This window comes from Mustela nigripes, chromosome 2 (assembly GCF_022355385.1).
Source record: "Mustela nigripes isolate SB6536 chromosome 2, MUSNIG.SB6536, whole genome shotgun sequence".
Lineage (NCBI taxonomy): Eukaryota > Metazoa > Chordata > Mammalia > Carnivora > Mustelidae > Mustela > Mustela nigripes.
Window position 1 is genome coordinate 81479857 of NC_081558.1, and position 16775 is coordinate 81496631.

The window sequence follows — 16775 nt, forward strand, 5'->3', positions numbered from 1 at the left end:
ATAATAATAAATATAATATCAATTAATATTATATTAATATTAATAACTTAATATATAATATAATAATATAATATTATTATATTCTAATTATTATAAAATATTAATTAATATATTTATATTTGTATGTATTTATATTATATATTTATTAACATAACTAAATATAAATAATATTAATATAAACCATAACTGCTTTTAGTTCACTTCCTGAAAGCGCTGAATTCCTCCCAGCATGATCCACTCTTTCTTTTTCCTCTAGACTGCCATCTTTCCCTTCCTCAAAAGGCTGCCATCTTGTGTTCTCTTGTTTAGAAGAGGTAGTCTGAAGTCTAACAAACAATATTTAAACATGACTCCTCCTGGTGTCCGCTCTACTGAATGTCTTCTAATTACCTGAAGGTGTAATACAAGATGTTACTACTGGAGGAATAGAGTCTTATTAAAATTGCCTGGGGGGTTGGGGTGGGATGGTGAGATTATTGGAAAGGTGAATGGTAAAAGAAACCATTGAATAATCAAAGCTGACCTATAAAAAAGAATGTGCCTCCCTCTACACCCTAGCATCCAGCATGGGAACTCTTCTCAGTCTCTGCCTCCTCCCCATTTCTGCCTTCTTATGCTTATCCATCTTGCATATGAATCTGTATGACCTAAGTCTATATAACCTTCTAGTTCCACGACCTATCACCAATTGATAAGTTCTTTCTCTGTCTCTTAGTTTATGTTTTCGAGAACAGACATGATTGTCTCAGTTCATCTTTTCAAGCTAGGTCATACAAGTCATAGGTCTCAGAAAACACCTATTCAGAGGCCACCCTAATCAAATCAGTCATGTCCACGGGTGAGTAAATCCTGTATATTTCACATAAAAAAAAGAATTTCCCCAGAAAGGAAGATGGCCTGGCAGATACCCTGAAATATGTCAAGAGTACCCTACATTTCCCATCAAGATTGATTCCTGACTTATATTTCTAGGAAAGTAAGACAGTAAAATCTCACATGCTCACATTACATATATTCAGTGTGTGGGTGCTATAACTTTATAACCTGTTGAAAATGGTTTTATTTTTCTAAAATTAAAGCATTAACTAAATTATTTGCTGAAAATATTACTGTGATTAGAAAGACACTCAGTTTTGAAACTTTAGAGAACAAGGCACTCTGGCCTCTGCAAATATTAATCAACCTTCCATTAATTTCTTTGAGGCAACTATTGGTAGTGGTAATCTAAGAATACTCTTCGGTGGTCAAGATCTTCAAAGAACAGGGCCACCCGTAATATAACAAGTTATTTAGAAAATATGCAGTCAGGAGAGAATTGAACACTTGAAAAAAAATGGGTTTACAAGTCAGAAATGTAAAATTATACCACATCTTGCATATAAACATAAAAATTTATGGCATATTCCTTGAAATGTCATTTTTCCTATTTTCTTCCATGCATTATACATATATATGTACATATATTTAACATTAATATAAGTATTAATATTAAAAATTATTATTACTAGTCAAAAACACATAGTTAAAATTATATTCATTAGAAATATAATTTCTACTTCAATCAATGCACTTGAAAGGATTTGTGGCTATGGGTAAGGTGCACAGCCAGATGAGGTTCTATTAATACACATGTATATATAGGTATGTGTGTACATATATAATATATGTATAATGTATATTATATGTATAAAACTTTATATATATTATATACATATATATATAATATACATATATATATAATTACAGTGCCAGTATTTGTGTAGTATAGAATTCAATATAGCCAATATAGTGACTCCCATCATTTGAAGGCTAATCTGGATCAATTTTCAATCAAACATTTAGTTTTCATTCTATTATTCAAATCTCAGCTCTGATGACAGCTAAAAAACCTGATTTACCCTGAAACTGTTGAATTGGTGATTCCCAACTAGAGGAGCCCAGCCATGCAAGACATCTTTTTCTTTCTTTTTTTTTTTTCCCCCTTTTCTTGCCTGTTGTGTTTCATTGGGTGGCATATAGACAGAAAACCTGAGCAAGGAGAATTGTGCCTTGTACCAGAGATTTGCAGCATTCACTGCATATACTTTTCACAATGTCATATGATTATATAGGAGCTTTGCCATATTGCCACAGGATAGTTAGTGTTTAACTATTCTAGTAGCTTTTAAATCTATAATCATATGGTTTATCACTTTCTTGATTAAAGCCTTTGTGGTTTTCTAAATTTTTGTTGCAGGTTCATGATTGCCTCCAAGCTATCAGTCCTCTCTCATTTTATACCACTTTTCCCCTGCTCCTTATTGAACTTCTCTTATCCCCATACCTTTCTTTTTTGGGTATTCATGCATTGCTCTTAATTATGCTTTATTTTTATCTGACTCATTCCAAACTTTCTGCCCTCTTTAGTTTAGATGTTTCACTCTCAAAAGTCCTTTCTCTAACCTCCCTGACCACCTTCTCTTCCCTTTCTGCCCATTTCAACAGACTATTGCAACCATTAATCCACTTTCCATTACAATTTTCCATTCTCTGTAACACTGTAGGTTCTATGAAGCCAAGGACAATACGTGTCTTGATCATTCCTATATCCGTAGTCCCAATCATAGTGCTAGACAAATGGGTGGTCAATGAATATTTGTCAAATTAATAAATAAAGAAAAACACTTGAAAGACTTCTAGATTAAACACTGGACTTGAAAATAGGTGGTAAATCCACTTGGTTTATGTCTATACTCTGTTGTTGGTAACATGTAGTCAGAGGTTAAGAAGGCCTTATGATTGATAGTTTCATTAACGTAAATGCCCCACACATATCTCTACATCATAGATTTTTCTAAGGTAAATTTTTGCTTTCCTCCAGAAAAAAAAAATGGTCTTGTTATTTAACTAAAACATGGTAAATTTTAAGAGTATGTGTTATGTATTATAGGCTCTAAAGAACACGATAAATTACTCAGTTTGAAAGGATTTCTCAGGAAATTTATACTTCAAAATTATGAAAGTTCCTCCAACCTCATATATTTTTTCATGCTTAAATTAATTAAGGTCTTTTACTCCTTTAGTTTTTTTTTCTCTTGAAAATGAGGAGGAAATTTTCCACTACATAGAAATCCTTGTGAGACTTTTATTGTCTTTTCAAAGTAATGACATGTTCTAGAAAAGATAAAATGCTGAGTGATTACCTTTGTTGAAGAGAAAGAAGAGAGCATCATGATTGAATATCTCCTGGCAGACCTGACAGCTCTGAGCCATCACCATTACTCAGACAGAGTATACGGACCAGGGCATTCATTTAAATTCTGGGCTTTCTTTTCCTCACATTAATTCCAAAAATCAGTAAGTTTCTGGGTAAAAGGTGGGCTTTCTTTCAGAATTATCAACACCTTTCAGGCTTCTTGGAGAATGCATACTCTCTTCTTGGGAAATTAGTCCTGTTTGTCTGTGGGGATGTGGGACTTAAATTGATGCCACCAGGAGTTTACTGAGTATCTGCTCAATGATGGTGTCACAGAACAGGTTCTCTGGGAAACAGACTGAGATGAAGGTTAGCATGAAGGATGTTCACTAGAGAATGCTTTAGATCAGCATTTGGAAGAGAGAAGTGGAATTGGAGTAGGGAGAAGGAGAAGTTGAGCTGTGATGCAGGGCCAAAGACATCTTCAATGCTTCAGAGTTTGAGTGGCCCAACATGAACAAGTTGTCCCAAGTTCGTCTAAGATGGTCAGGACTTGTGACTTCTGCATTGATCATTGGACAAGGTTCACCATAAAGGGGTGAAACTTTGGAAGTGCCTATTCCCTGCAGATGAGAGAATACATAAAGGAGACAACAGTTGAAAGACAGATGTCTATAGCACTCCAGCAGCAAGAAACAGTCTTTCCTTTTAGGGAGATCCGGATGGTACACTGCAGACAGACATTGTAAAAATGCTCAGTGACAATAAAATTAATGAGACATTAATTTTTCCAAATGAGATTTTACATTATAAATAGTGAGACATGCCTAGGAGGACTCAAGAGATAAAGAACATTACTCTTGAGGTATAAGAAAAGTAATCACTAATTGTGCCTGGCAATCAAGCAGAGCCTCCTAGGGGAGGGATGCCCTGTGGGAGGACCATCAAGGACAAGTAGCATTTCAACAGGCTAAGAAAGTGTGGGCAGGAGCCAGATAGGTTAAAAAGAGAACATATGCCAGGCAGAGAGAAATATATGTTGGTAGATGGGTGGGAGAAGTTTGTGAGTTAGAAAAGGGTAGAAATAGGGGGAAGGGAAGGATAGAACAAATGAGTATATAGCAGAGATCTTGGAATAGAATTCTTAAGATACTGGAAAATGTGCGCACGAGAGAGAAGAAAGTGTTTCAATCGAAGTTTTAATCAATAGCTTAAGTTGAAGTCACATGAAATTTTTATCAAATGTGTAATGTTTTAGCCATGGAAAGTAAGAAGTGGGGAAAAAAATGAAGAATCTGGCAAATTTCCTCATGGCATACTGTCAATTGAAGTGAAGTAACAGACCCTCCCTTGTTATTTGATACTCTTCAATCCTCTCAAGTCTATAATGCTTCTCTATAAACATATATCTGACTTACTCTATGCAGCTGTGTGACTTCCCTCACCTCTCCCTAAAGGATCTTACATTAGTGACCCTCATTCATTCTTACATCATCATTTCTTGGATTTAGAAACCAAGACCCTGGGTGCTTGGGTAGCTTTCAACTCTTTATTTCAGCTCAGGTTATGATCTCAGGATTGTGAGATCAAGCCCAGTGTCTGGCTCCACACTGGGCATGGAGTCTGCTTAAGATTCTCTCTTTCCCTCTCCTTCTGTCCCTCCCCACCCCACCAAGCTCTTACGTACATGAGCTCTCTCTCTCTCCCTCTCTAAAAAAGGAAAAAAAAACCAAAACCAAGACCCAAAAGAATACATGCCTCTTCAAGGTCATGTGCCTATCTCTATCTCAGCTGAAGTCTACATTACATTGCCATAATTTTAAGTTTAAACTAAGGCTATGATGCATTAGTTATCTATTGATGCATAGAAGAAAATCACCTCAAATTTAGGAGCTTAAAATAACAATAAATGTTAGTCATCTCACACAGTTGCTATGGGTCAGGAATCTGGACGTTGCTCTGTTGGGTGTTGGAATTACTCGTGAGTTGCATTTAAAATGTTGGTCATGGCCACAGGCATCTGAAGAGTTGACATAAGTTGGAGGATCTACTTCAAAGGTGACTTATTCAGATACTCATCAAGTTGATGATTGATGTTGGCTGGAAATGTCAGTTCCTCACAATGTGTACTTCTTTATAGGGTTTCTTGACTGTCCTCACAACACGGCAGCTCACTTTCCCTAGAATGTGTGATTAAAGAGAGAGAAACAGAACCCACTTTGTCTTTGATGAACTAATCTTGAATGTCACAACTGGTCATTTCAACAACATCCTATTGGTTTCACACTTCAGCCCTATTCAAAGTGGGAAGGGACAATCCAAGACTGTAAATACTAGGAAACAAGAATTGCTGAGTCTGAGGGCGCCTGGGTGGCTCAGTGGGTTAAGCCGCTGCCTTCAGCTCAGGTCATGATCTCAGGGTCCTGGGATGGAGTCCTGCATTGGGCTCTCTGCTCAGCAGGGGGCCTGCTTCCCTTTCTCTCTCTCTGCCTGCCTCTCTGCCTACTTGTGATCTGTCTCTGTCAAATAAATACATAAAAATCTTTTAAAAAACAAAAAGAATTGCTGGGTCTGTTTTGGAGACTGGCTTCCACACATGAGGAAAGGGGATACATTGCAGTCTTGTTTTTCTTCATCAGAGCCTGCCATATATGTTGGCTCTTGGTGAATTCTTTTTCTAGTTCTTCGTGGCTATCTCATAGGTATGAATTGACTTTCATATAGTCAAACTGTGATAACCTTTTATAAAATCATTCCAGTTTTTTTTAGTAAAGTAAACTATGGTAAGCATTAAAAAAAAAAACACAAAAATAATGCATGTAAATAAAGTTCTATTAAACCAGTCTTTCAAAAATATGCCAGAGAGGGGTGTCTGGGTGGCTCAGTAGTTAAGCGTCTGCCTTCGGCTCAGGTCCTGATCTCGGGAGTCCTGGGATCAAGCCTGGGATCAGGCTCCCTGCTGGTGGGAAGCCTGCTTCTCCCACTCCCACTTCTGCTTCTCCCTCTCCCACTCCAGCTGCCTGTGTTCCCTCTCTCTCTGTCAAAAAACAAAACAAAACAAAACAAAAACAAATAAATAAAAAAACACTTTAAGAAAAACAATGACACAGAGAGTGGATACTACCATTGGGTTATCAGTTCTGTTCTGTTGTTCCATCATTAAATCCAATTTTCACCTAATCTGCTTACCAGGGGTCAGTGATAAAGTCTAGATTTCTTATGAATTGCATTCTTTATTTAGTACAGTCCCAGATAATGCACTAAGCATCAGTATTCATGAAAACAATATACAGAAAATTATGACCTTTTGTATCAAATACATCATCTATGTATAGATTTTAAAACAATTTTCCTGATGGGGACAGAAGAGATATTTATCTTTCCTGTGTTTTTATAACTTAAATATTAAGTGTGGGGGTTACTTCCATATTAGAATAGTGATGATAATGTCTATCTGAATAAAAGCTCCCCAGCATAAAGGTGAGTCTTTGTTTACCTTTTGAAAATGCTTGCACAGGAAACTGTGGATAGCCATTTCCAATACAGAGAAGGCCAGTTGATCAGATAGCAGCAAAACTAATGAAAAGCATCATGGAAGTGACAGCAAGATTAATTAAGTTCCTCCAGCCCTATTCACGTGTGGCTGTGCGGAGTTCCTTTGGGTACTGCTGCAGTTAAATGGTATTCATGGTGACAAATACTGTAGATTTTCAGAACTGACACTTTTGAGTCAAGGGTAAAAATCACATTCGGTCATTTTATCCACCCAAAGGATCAGAGATGAGCCCTTAGGATTATTAGTATGTTTGAGCAAAGCCAAGATTGAAATTGAGATATAATTAAAAGAATGTTGAAACTGTAATATTTTGTTTTCCATTTACACATTCCCTTTATGTGTTTTAGACATTTTGACAGAGGAAGCCAAACAAATTTCCATCTACTGTATTTGACTGGAGGCACAGAATTATGCACACTTGGAAACACTTTCAATTACTTTGTGAATTCTTGCAATATTGGGGCAGAGTTGCACTGTCTCTCTCCTTACCCTATATAGTTATTATCACAGCATATATAAAAATGGAATGTCTGTGACCTAAAGCATCCAAATTTACTAGAGCTGTACTCAATTTATCTTAAAGGATCTTTTTTTTTTTTTTTTTAAAGCAAAAGAAGAAATTCAATATGATCCTGTTTTCTTCTTCCATTTTGTTTGCAAGCACATTTGTTGTGGGGCTAGATGGGGAAAGGACTGATTCTCAAATTGCTGCCCAGGAACCATAAGTGAATTTTATTTTAAGAAAAATTGGAAACCTCTGGAGTGTATAAGATCTTTCAACCTGCTATACAAGATATATTAACTCATGTTATTGTGTCGCCAAATGTCTTTGGAGGAGGCATATTATTATATTTCTGTCCTTGGAAACACTTTGAGGCTCATTCATGTATTCATTCAGCAAACACTTCCTACATAACCTGCCAAATAAAATTAAAACCCTTTAACCAGGAATGTGAGATCACGTCCAATAGGGGTACTGTGTTTTCCTCTCTAAATTTACTTTGCATGGAAATCTTTTATGAAACTTGCTCTTTAATACTCTAATTTGTTCTTGCTCTCCCAGACATATCATTCACAATCCCATCCTTGTTTTATGTCATTTGCCAACTTTTTCTGCATTTAATCAATCGGAACTGAAACCAAAGACCAAGTTCAAGTTCCACTTCTTCTGAATAGCTTTCCAGATTTACCTGAAACCATCATAATTCTATCTTACTTTTACAAGCACGTCCTACATTTTTCATTTGTCATTTACCTTATATTAACTTTGGTTTTACTTGTATTTTGGGATACATGCTTCATCTTCTTAAATAAGATACCAAGTGCTTTTCAGAACAGGGTGGTAGCTTAAACATTAGAGTTTGGTACTTTGATATTTAGGATCTCTACTTTTATTTATTTATTTATTTATTTATTTATTTATTTATTTATTTATTTTGCCAGTGATGATGATACTAGTTTTGGTCTCACTTCCTTTTAGTGAGGCACCAAACAAGGCAGTGGGAGACTTCTAAACTTGCAATGTGGTGGCCATCAATTTTTGAAGATGGTATCTACATAGAGGAAGAGCAACTTTATTAAAAAAAAATAAAACCAGATAAAAACATACACTTCTTGAAGGATTTGGGGGGAAAAAACATGGCAGGGAAATAATAGTCTGAAAGGCTTCAGAAAGGAAGCTAGTGATAATTCCTGTTATAAGGGAAACAGAACTATCAATTAATCAGGCCAATGCACTAATAAATCATCTGTTAGAGAATCTAGGGGTTTAACTAGTGTCCCCCTGAATCATTCTCTCCTTAAACTCTCTTCTGTTCTTGGGGCGCCTGGGTGGCACAGCTGGCTGAATGCCTGACTCTTGGTTTCAGCTCAGGTCCTGATCTTGGGGTCATGACATCAAGCTCCACACTGGGTTCCAGGTACCCTCAGTCTGCTTGAGATTCTCTCTCCCTCTCCCTCTGCTGCTCCCACTTGGGCTCTCAGTGTCTATCTCTCTGTAATAAATAAATATTAAAAAACAAACAAATAAAAAAAGAACTTCTCTTCTGTTCTTGACTCCCATATTGGCCTCCTGACTTGCCCATAACAAGTTTTTATTTTTTAGACTTCATTAATTTATTTGTCAGAAAGAGAGAGGGCACAGACAGGGGGAGTGGCAGGTGGATAGAGAGGCAGTCTCCCCTCTGAGCAAGGAACCCGATGTAGGGCTTGATCCCAGGACTCCAGGATCATGACCAGAGCCAAAGGCAGACATTCAACTGACTGAGCAACCCACGTACCCTTGTCCACAACACTTTCAATCTCTATCTTGCCTGATAGGTGATCAGTCATCCCATTCTTTTTTTTTTTTTTTAATTTTTTATTAACATGTTATTTATTATTAGCCCCAGGGGTACAGGTCTGTGAACTGCCAGGTTTACACACTTCACAGCACTCATCATAGCACATACCTTCCCCAATGTCCATAACCCAACCACCCTCTTCCTCCCCTCCTCCCCCTGGCAACCCTCAGTTTGTTTTGTGAGATTAAGAGTCTCCTATGGTTTGTCTCCCTCCCGATCCCATCTTGTTTTATTTTTTCCTTCCCTACCCCCCAAATCCCCCACATTGCTTCTCAAACTCCTCATATCAGGGAGACCATATGATAATTGTCTTTCTCTGATTAACTTATTTTGCTCAACTTAATACCCTCTAGTTCCATCCACATCGTCACAAATGGCAAGATTTCACTTCTTTTGATGGCTGAATAGTATTCCATTGTGTATATATATACCACATCTTCTTTATCCATTCATCTGTTGATGGACATCCAGGTTCTTTCTATAGTTTGGCTATGGTGGACATTACTGCTATAAACACTCGAGTGCACATGCCTCTTCAGATCACTACATTTGTATCTTTAGAGTAAATACCCAGTAGTGCGATTCCTGGGTCATAAGGTAGCTCTTTTTTCAATTTTTTGAGGAATCCCCATGCTGTTTTCCAGAGTGGCTGCACCAGCTTGCATTTCCACCAACAGTGTAGGAGGGGTCTCCTTTCTCCACATACTCACCAGCATCTGCCATTTCCTGACTTGTTAATTTTAACCATTTTGACTGGCACGAGGTGGTATCTCATTTGTGGTTTTGATTTATAATTCCCTGATGCCAAGTGATGTGGAGCACTTTTTAATGTGTCTGTTGGCCATCTGGATGTTGTCTTTGCAGAAATGTCTGTCCATGTCCTCTGCCCATTTATTGATTGGATTATTTGTTCTTTGGGTGTTGAGTTTGATAAATTCTTTATAGATTTTGGATAGTAACCCTTTATCTGATATGTCATTTGCAAATATCTTCTCCCATTCTGTCAGTTGTCTTTTGGTTTTGTTGACTGTTTCCTTTGCTGTGCAAAAGCTTTTGATCTTGATGAAGTCCCAATAGTTCATTTTGCCCTTGCTTCCCTTGCCTTTGGCAATGTTTCTAGGAAGAAGTTGCTATGGCTGAGGTCAAAGAGGTTGCTGCCTGTGTTCTCCTCAAGGATTTTGATGGATTCCTTTCTCACATTGAGGTGTTTTATCCATTTGGAGTATATTTTTGTGTGTGGTATAAGGAAATGGTTCAGTTTCATTTTTCTGCATGTGGCTGTCCAATTTTCCCCAACATCATTTGTTGAAAAGACTGTCTTTTTCCATCAGACGTTCTTTCCTGCTTTGTTGAAGATTAGTTGACCATAGAGTTGAGGGTCTATTTCTGGGCTCTCTATTCTGTTCCATTGATCTATGTGTCTGTTTTTGTGCCAGTACCATACTGTCTTGATGACAGCTTTGTAATGGAGCTTGAAGTCTGGTATTGTGAAGCCACCAACTTTGGCTTTCTTTTTCAATATTCCTTTGGCTATTCGAGGTCTCTTCTGGTTCCTTATTATTTTTAGGATTATTTGTTCCATTTCTTTGAAAAAAAAAAAAGGATGGTATTTTGATAGGGATTGCATTAAACATGTAGCTTGCTTTAGGTAGCATAGACATTTTCACAATATTTGTTCTTCCAATCCATGTGCATGGAACATTTTTCCATTTCTTTGTGGCTTCCTCAATTTCTTTCAGGAGTACTTTATGGTTTTCTGAGTATAGATTCTTTGCCTCTTTGGTTAGGTTAATTCCTAGGTATCTTATGGTTTGGGGTGCAATTGTAAATGGGATTGACCCTTAATTTCTCTTTCTTCTGTCTTGTTGTTAGTGTATAGAAATGCAACTGGTTTCTGTGCATTGATTTTATATCCTGATACTCTATTGAATTCCTGTACAAGTTCTAGAAGATTTGGAGTGGAGTCTTTTGGATTTTCCACATAAAGCATCATATCATCTTCAAAGAGTGAGAGTTTGACTTCTTCTTTGCCGATTTGGATACCTTTAATTTATTTTTGTTTTCTGATTGCTGAGGCCAGACTTCTAGTACTATATTGAATATTAGTGGTGATAATGGACATCCCTGCCATGTTCCTGACCAGCCATCCTGTTCTTAACTGGCCTTTCCACAAGCCTTTGGGATTTCTCTAACCTAATGTCTCTTCCTTTTCTGATCCTTGGCTTCAAGCATGGTAAAGTTTGCTGCTTCCTAAATCTTGGACAAAGTTTGATGTTAATGGCATAATCTACTCACTAACCCAAAAAGATATGCCCCTGGCATACATTTCTGCTGTGTCCTGGAGTATGTTAAAACATTCAAGGAATTAACATATATTTCTATGACCCCAAAGAAGCCTTCATTCTACTTGGGGGATATTGACAATTGGGAAGGTCACTGAAAGCCAATCTGATAAATACTGTAATGGATTTCTATAAAGATTGTGTGAGTGCTCATTAGGGGAACACATGAGTCAGACATAAATCAGTCCAGGGAAGACTTCTTAGAAAACAAAATATCTTAGCAGTTTTGGATGTTGAATGTAAGTATTTAGACAAAGGGGAATACAAAAGGGCATTTCTGGTAGAATATAACTATATTCTCAGTAAGACCAGGATAGAATATCATCCTGAGGTAGAAGACTTTTGGGATACTTATTTACTTAACAAATATTTGTTGTATACCTGCTCTTATCTAGACAGTAGATATAGCATGAACATGGTAGACATGCCCCTTCCCTCATGTCCTCATCATACTGGGGGGAAGGAAACAATAAACTGTAACCAATGAATGTATGAATGAGCTAAAGGATATTTTAGGTCCTTTCCTCCACATGGAGAAAGGTGAAAGATGTTCTAAACTGTAATAGAGAAGCTGATAGGCAGAAACCTCTAGAATGTAAGCTCCTTGTAGACAAAGATTTCTGTAACTTCATCAATGTTCCTTGAGCACCTAGAATAGTACTTGGCAAATGAATACCCAATACTCAATGTGTTGAATAAATAAAGAAGCCTAGGCCACAGCCAGCTTCAAGGTAAGAATTCTAAGAGGGCTCCTAATGCTAGGTACTAAATATTGTAAAGCGCTCCTATTAATTGACTATCGGAATAGATAGGACCATATGTAGAAGGATGTATTTGGTGTCTCCAAAGACAGAGAAATTCAGATAGATAGAATTTTGGAATATCATAGTATTAATAGTTTTTTTTTTTTTAATTATTCTTAGCTCACAATTAGCACTTCTTTTCTTGTAGGCAATTCATTTTCCAGACTAAGGTCCCTGGGCATTTAATTTCAGTGGAAGCATCAAGTAAGAATCTAGGAATAAAAATGATTTATGAATTTGTAACAGTGTCTACACAATCTAAAAAATTAATCAAAAGACTATGAGGATTAATTGAACTAGACATTTGTTCTCATATAGACCAATTACTTATTCTCCCCTTTCTAAATTATTTTAAGGGTGGGTGGTGATGTATCAGACAAAGACAAACTCAGGCATAAAATAAATAGTCTTCTATCAAATATCATTCATATGTTGACAAATATTCATTCAACAAATTGTTACACTTTCAGCAAATATCAGTCATCAAGAATCAATGTATTTGGCCCCTTGCTCTTACAATGTTCCAGTGTTCAGTGTTGACCCTCGTTTCTTCTTCCAAAAGAATATACTCCTTTGAAGATATCATCTGGCCTCATGGATTAATTACCATCTTTAAAATGATGACTTTCAAGTTTAAATATAAAGCCCAAACTTCTCCCCTGATCTCTAGACCTATATAGCCAAACTTCTGTAAACACTTTCACTTGAATATCTAATAGAATTGTAAACCACAATGCCCCACATCGACCATCTCCTAAAGCATGTTCTTCCACAGCATTCTCCACATCAGTTAGTGGAGATCCCAACCTTTCGTTGCTCAGTCCCTCAGCCTTCAGTAATCCATTATCATTTTATTTCTCTTCTATTTCCTACCCAACCCACAGCAAACCCTACTGACCTATTTTGAAGTCTGTGTGTACTTCAAAATAGGTACCTCCACTGCTCCTACTTGATCCAAATCATCATTTCTTTTCTAGATTCTCACAAAGTCTTCCTTAAACGGTCACCTTGCATCTTCCCTTCCTTCCCTTTATCCATTCTCTATGGATCAGTCATAATAAACCTATTGAAATATGTCAAATCATGTTATTCCAAAGACATCCTATATAAACCAGAATAAAAGTCAAAATATGGTCTTATAATATTGTCTACAAAGTCCTACTGAATTAGGCTCTATGTGACCACTTTGACCTCATTTCTTTTTTTTTTTAATTGAAGTATAGTTGATAATGTTATTTTATTATTAAAAGATAATAGTGATGTAACATGAAGAATGGATGGGATTTGGGGAAGCTGGAATTAGGAACATTGGATAAAATTTTATTGCTGCAATATAGTAAGAAATGAAAGTGGACGAAATTAAGGCTCAGGGGACGCAATGGGAGACACAACTAGGCTGTGCTAACTCAATGCTAAATTACTGCGGCATTCAGCGCTGAGAACTTGAAAGGACACGCAAGCTCACAAACTGTGGCCTGCAGTAACACCTGGCATCGGTATTGCATAGAATTTAGGAACAGCTGCTGCTAAGCTTGGACAAATTCAATTTGTGTAAACATTTTGTATAAAACACCATCAACATCAAAGAACTGACTGCAGGCACATAGAAAAGTATGATGTTTTAACCCAATATGGTTGTGTTCAGTATGTTCATTCATTCATTCTCAAATATTTATGGAGCAGGAACAAGTGCCTGATACCCTTGTAGGCATGGTAGATACAGCCATGAACAAAAATCCCTACCCTCATGGAGATTATATTCCAGTGAGAAGAGATCAAAATAAATGGATATCTACAGGAGTGTGTCAGATGGTGACAAGTCCTATGGAAGGAAGCTACGCTGACAAACTTTTGAGCAAGACTTGGAGATGAGGGATCCAGACAGGCAGCTATTTGGCTTTTGGAGCAGAGAGAAAATTCTCTGCCTACCATAACGTTTTCACTCAAAATATGGATTTGGTTTTAGGGCATCTTTTGTTTTAATCATGAAGGGTATATTTCTATCTGGCAAGGAGTGACCTGATTCCCTCTCAGGATCCCCCAGCTTCTCAGAGCAGCTTAGAGACAGATAATGGTCATGGGTGTGAACCAGGTCCTTCCCTGAAAGCAGCTGAGTCCTCTTCTGGATGTGACATATGGAAGCATCTCTCAGGCACAATAGACATGTCCACAACCCCATGTCTAGCCAACATGAGCTATGCCTTTATTTGGATGTTATTCTATTTTAAAATAAAAATAGTTGCTTTTTTTCCCTTTATAAATACAATGCATATAAATAATTTTAGGGGAAACAATAAAAAGTGTACAATTAAAATAAAAATCACTTGTTTTCCACCCATAGATAAGCACTGTTTCTATCTGAGGTTTTGATATTCCAATAACCCTTAGTTGAGGAAGGGTGAGGCATAGCCCTTTAAATAAAGCAGGTGCCTTCCTTTGTGGGGGTTGAACAGAATTCCAATGCGTGCGTGTAACACTCAGTTCCCTTTCCGATGCCATACTCTTCCAGAGGTTAAATGCTGCTTTTAAAGGAAGATCCTCTATAGACCAGACAGGGGTTGGAATATTCTATGACTGAATATTCTCTGTCTGTATATTCTGCCCAAGTAGATACATATTTTCCTGGAGCATACAGTGACATAATTTGATTGGGGAAGACCTTTACCTGAGCCACTATAAATGGGAAATCTTTTATTTATTTGTTTATTTATTCCTTCCTTTCTTTCTTTCCTTTTGTTTTTTTTTTTTTGTAGGGGGAGGGGAAGGGGCAGAGGGACTAGGAGAGAGAGAATCTTAAGCAGGCTCCTTGCTCATTGTGGATCCCGAGGGTGGGCTTGATCTCAGGACCCTGAGATCATGACTTGTGATGAAATCAAGAGGCAGAGCCACCTAGGCGGCCCTGTAATTTAGTTCTCTGAATAAAGAAATCTTCTGGGGATGCTAACATAAATTCAAAATACAAGGAATAAGACAAGTATACTTTACTGACGGCACCACTGAGAAACGCTTAATGTCTCTGAGCCTCTGGTTCATTTGTCCTCAGTTTCAAGGTCCTGTTCATCAGGACAGTGATAATATCCACTTTTTTATATGTCAGTTTGTTAGTAAGAAAGATGGCATAAGTGAAAGTATCTTGTGACTGCAAAATGCCATACAAATGCAAGGTGTTATTAATTATTAAGACAGTCCTTTAGTGTCTTAAACCTCCTGTCTTAAACTCAACTCTTCAATGCTTGCATCTTTGAACTACGGGAACACAAATGGACCAGGAACTGTAGCATTAAACTACAGTGCCCCCTAGCCCATGTAGGAGGTCAGGACAGCTGATGAGCTTCATGAATAAGCTCTACCACAGATGGTTCCTTTGCCTGGGGGAAGGGCCATTAATTGTACTTTTGGATGATTTCCATCTGTCCAAAAGGAAAAACACTTACGTTTTTTGTGGTTTTTTTTCCCAGTATTTTCCTGTAACGTTCTTTTTATTTCTGATTTTTAAAAAGGAATAAAAAAATGTATTCTTTACTATTTAAAATTTTGTCCTCCAAATTGCTTTCAATGAAGAGTATTTCTAACAACAACAAAACAAAAACAACAACAACAACAAAACAACTAGATTTATCCAAAGACTCATTGTAATGTTCCTGACTTATATATGATTACCCATTCACAGTCACCAAATTCTTTATAATCCATTGTAAAAGAGGATATTGGTCATAGTGTTTTTTTCACAGAGAGGAAATAGGGGGGTTAGCTTTTTTTTTTTTGTAAGATTGCCAAACACGCTGCTATTATGAGCTTCAGCCCAATATTCGGTTCCAATATGCATTAAATCTACCCATAGAGACAGGATTGTGCAAAGAAAGACCAATGGTTATTTTAATATCACAATGTAGAAATATTTGCTATCATGGCTTATTAAAACCTGTATTGAAAATATATCGACTACTCCATTCCATAGGTTACAGTTCTTTTGTTATCTTCAGTTCTTAATTTTATAGATTTTTGTGGAAATTTTTAAGTTTCAGTGGTCCAGCGGTTAAGTTGGATCCCAAAGTGATGAGTCCTTAGGAAACTGAACTTGTTTTATGGGTTTATTTTTCATGCTGAGCATTTAAGTATTAATCAGCGCCGCTTTCAGGGATTTCTTTCTAACATCCTTTCCTATGTAAGATAAGGACTGCAATTCATTAGACTACTGGAGGAGCCAGAGGCTTTGCTAAGCTTTGCCTTTCTTGACTGTTCATCTCAAATCTAATGTGAGTTTTTGTGTGCTTGTGCGTGGGCGTGTCTATACTGGTGACCAGACCTGAATTATGACACAATCTTGGTTGTCTGGCTAGATTGTCTCTCCTCTTCAGGGGTCAAAGATTATTTCAGCCTCAGTGTCCTTTCTGCTACCTACTAAGGGAAGCAGCAAATGTGAACTTGTGAAACAGAGGGGTGACTTTTATCACGTTATTTTTCTTTACATGTCTCTATCAACCTAGCTCAGAAAATACTGAAGAAATAAAAATAACACCTCAACTACTAGGTTTCTGTGATCTGATCATTTCTAAA

At 37.1% G+C, this 16775-nt stretch overlaps 1 protein-coding gene across 1 annotated transcript in view; it reads left to right on the top strand.

Annotated features, from left to right (window-relative positions):
• The window catches only part of ZNF385D (zinc finger protein 385D), a 904997-nt gene that overhangs the window by 584867 nt on the left and 303355 nt on the right, over window positions 1–16775 (top strand). The gene's annotated exons all lie outside the window — the stretch shown is intronic.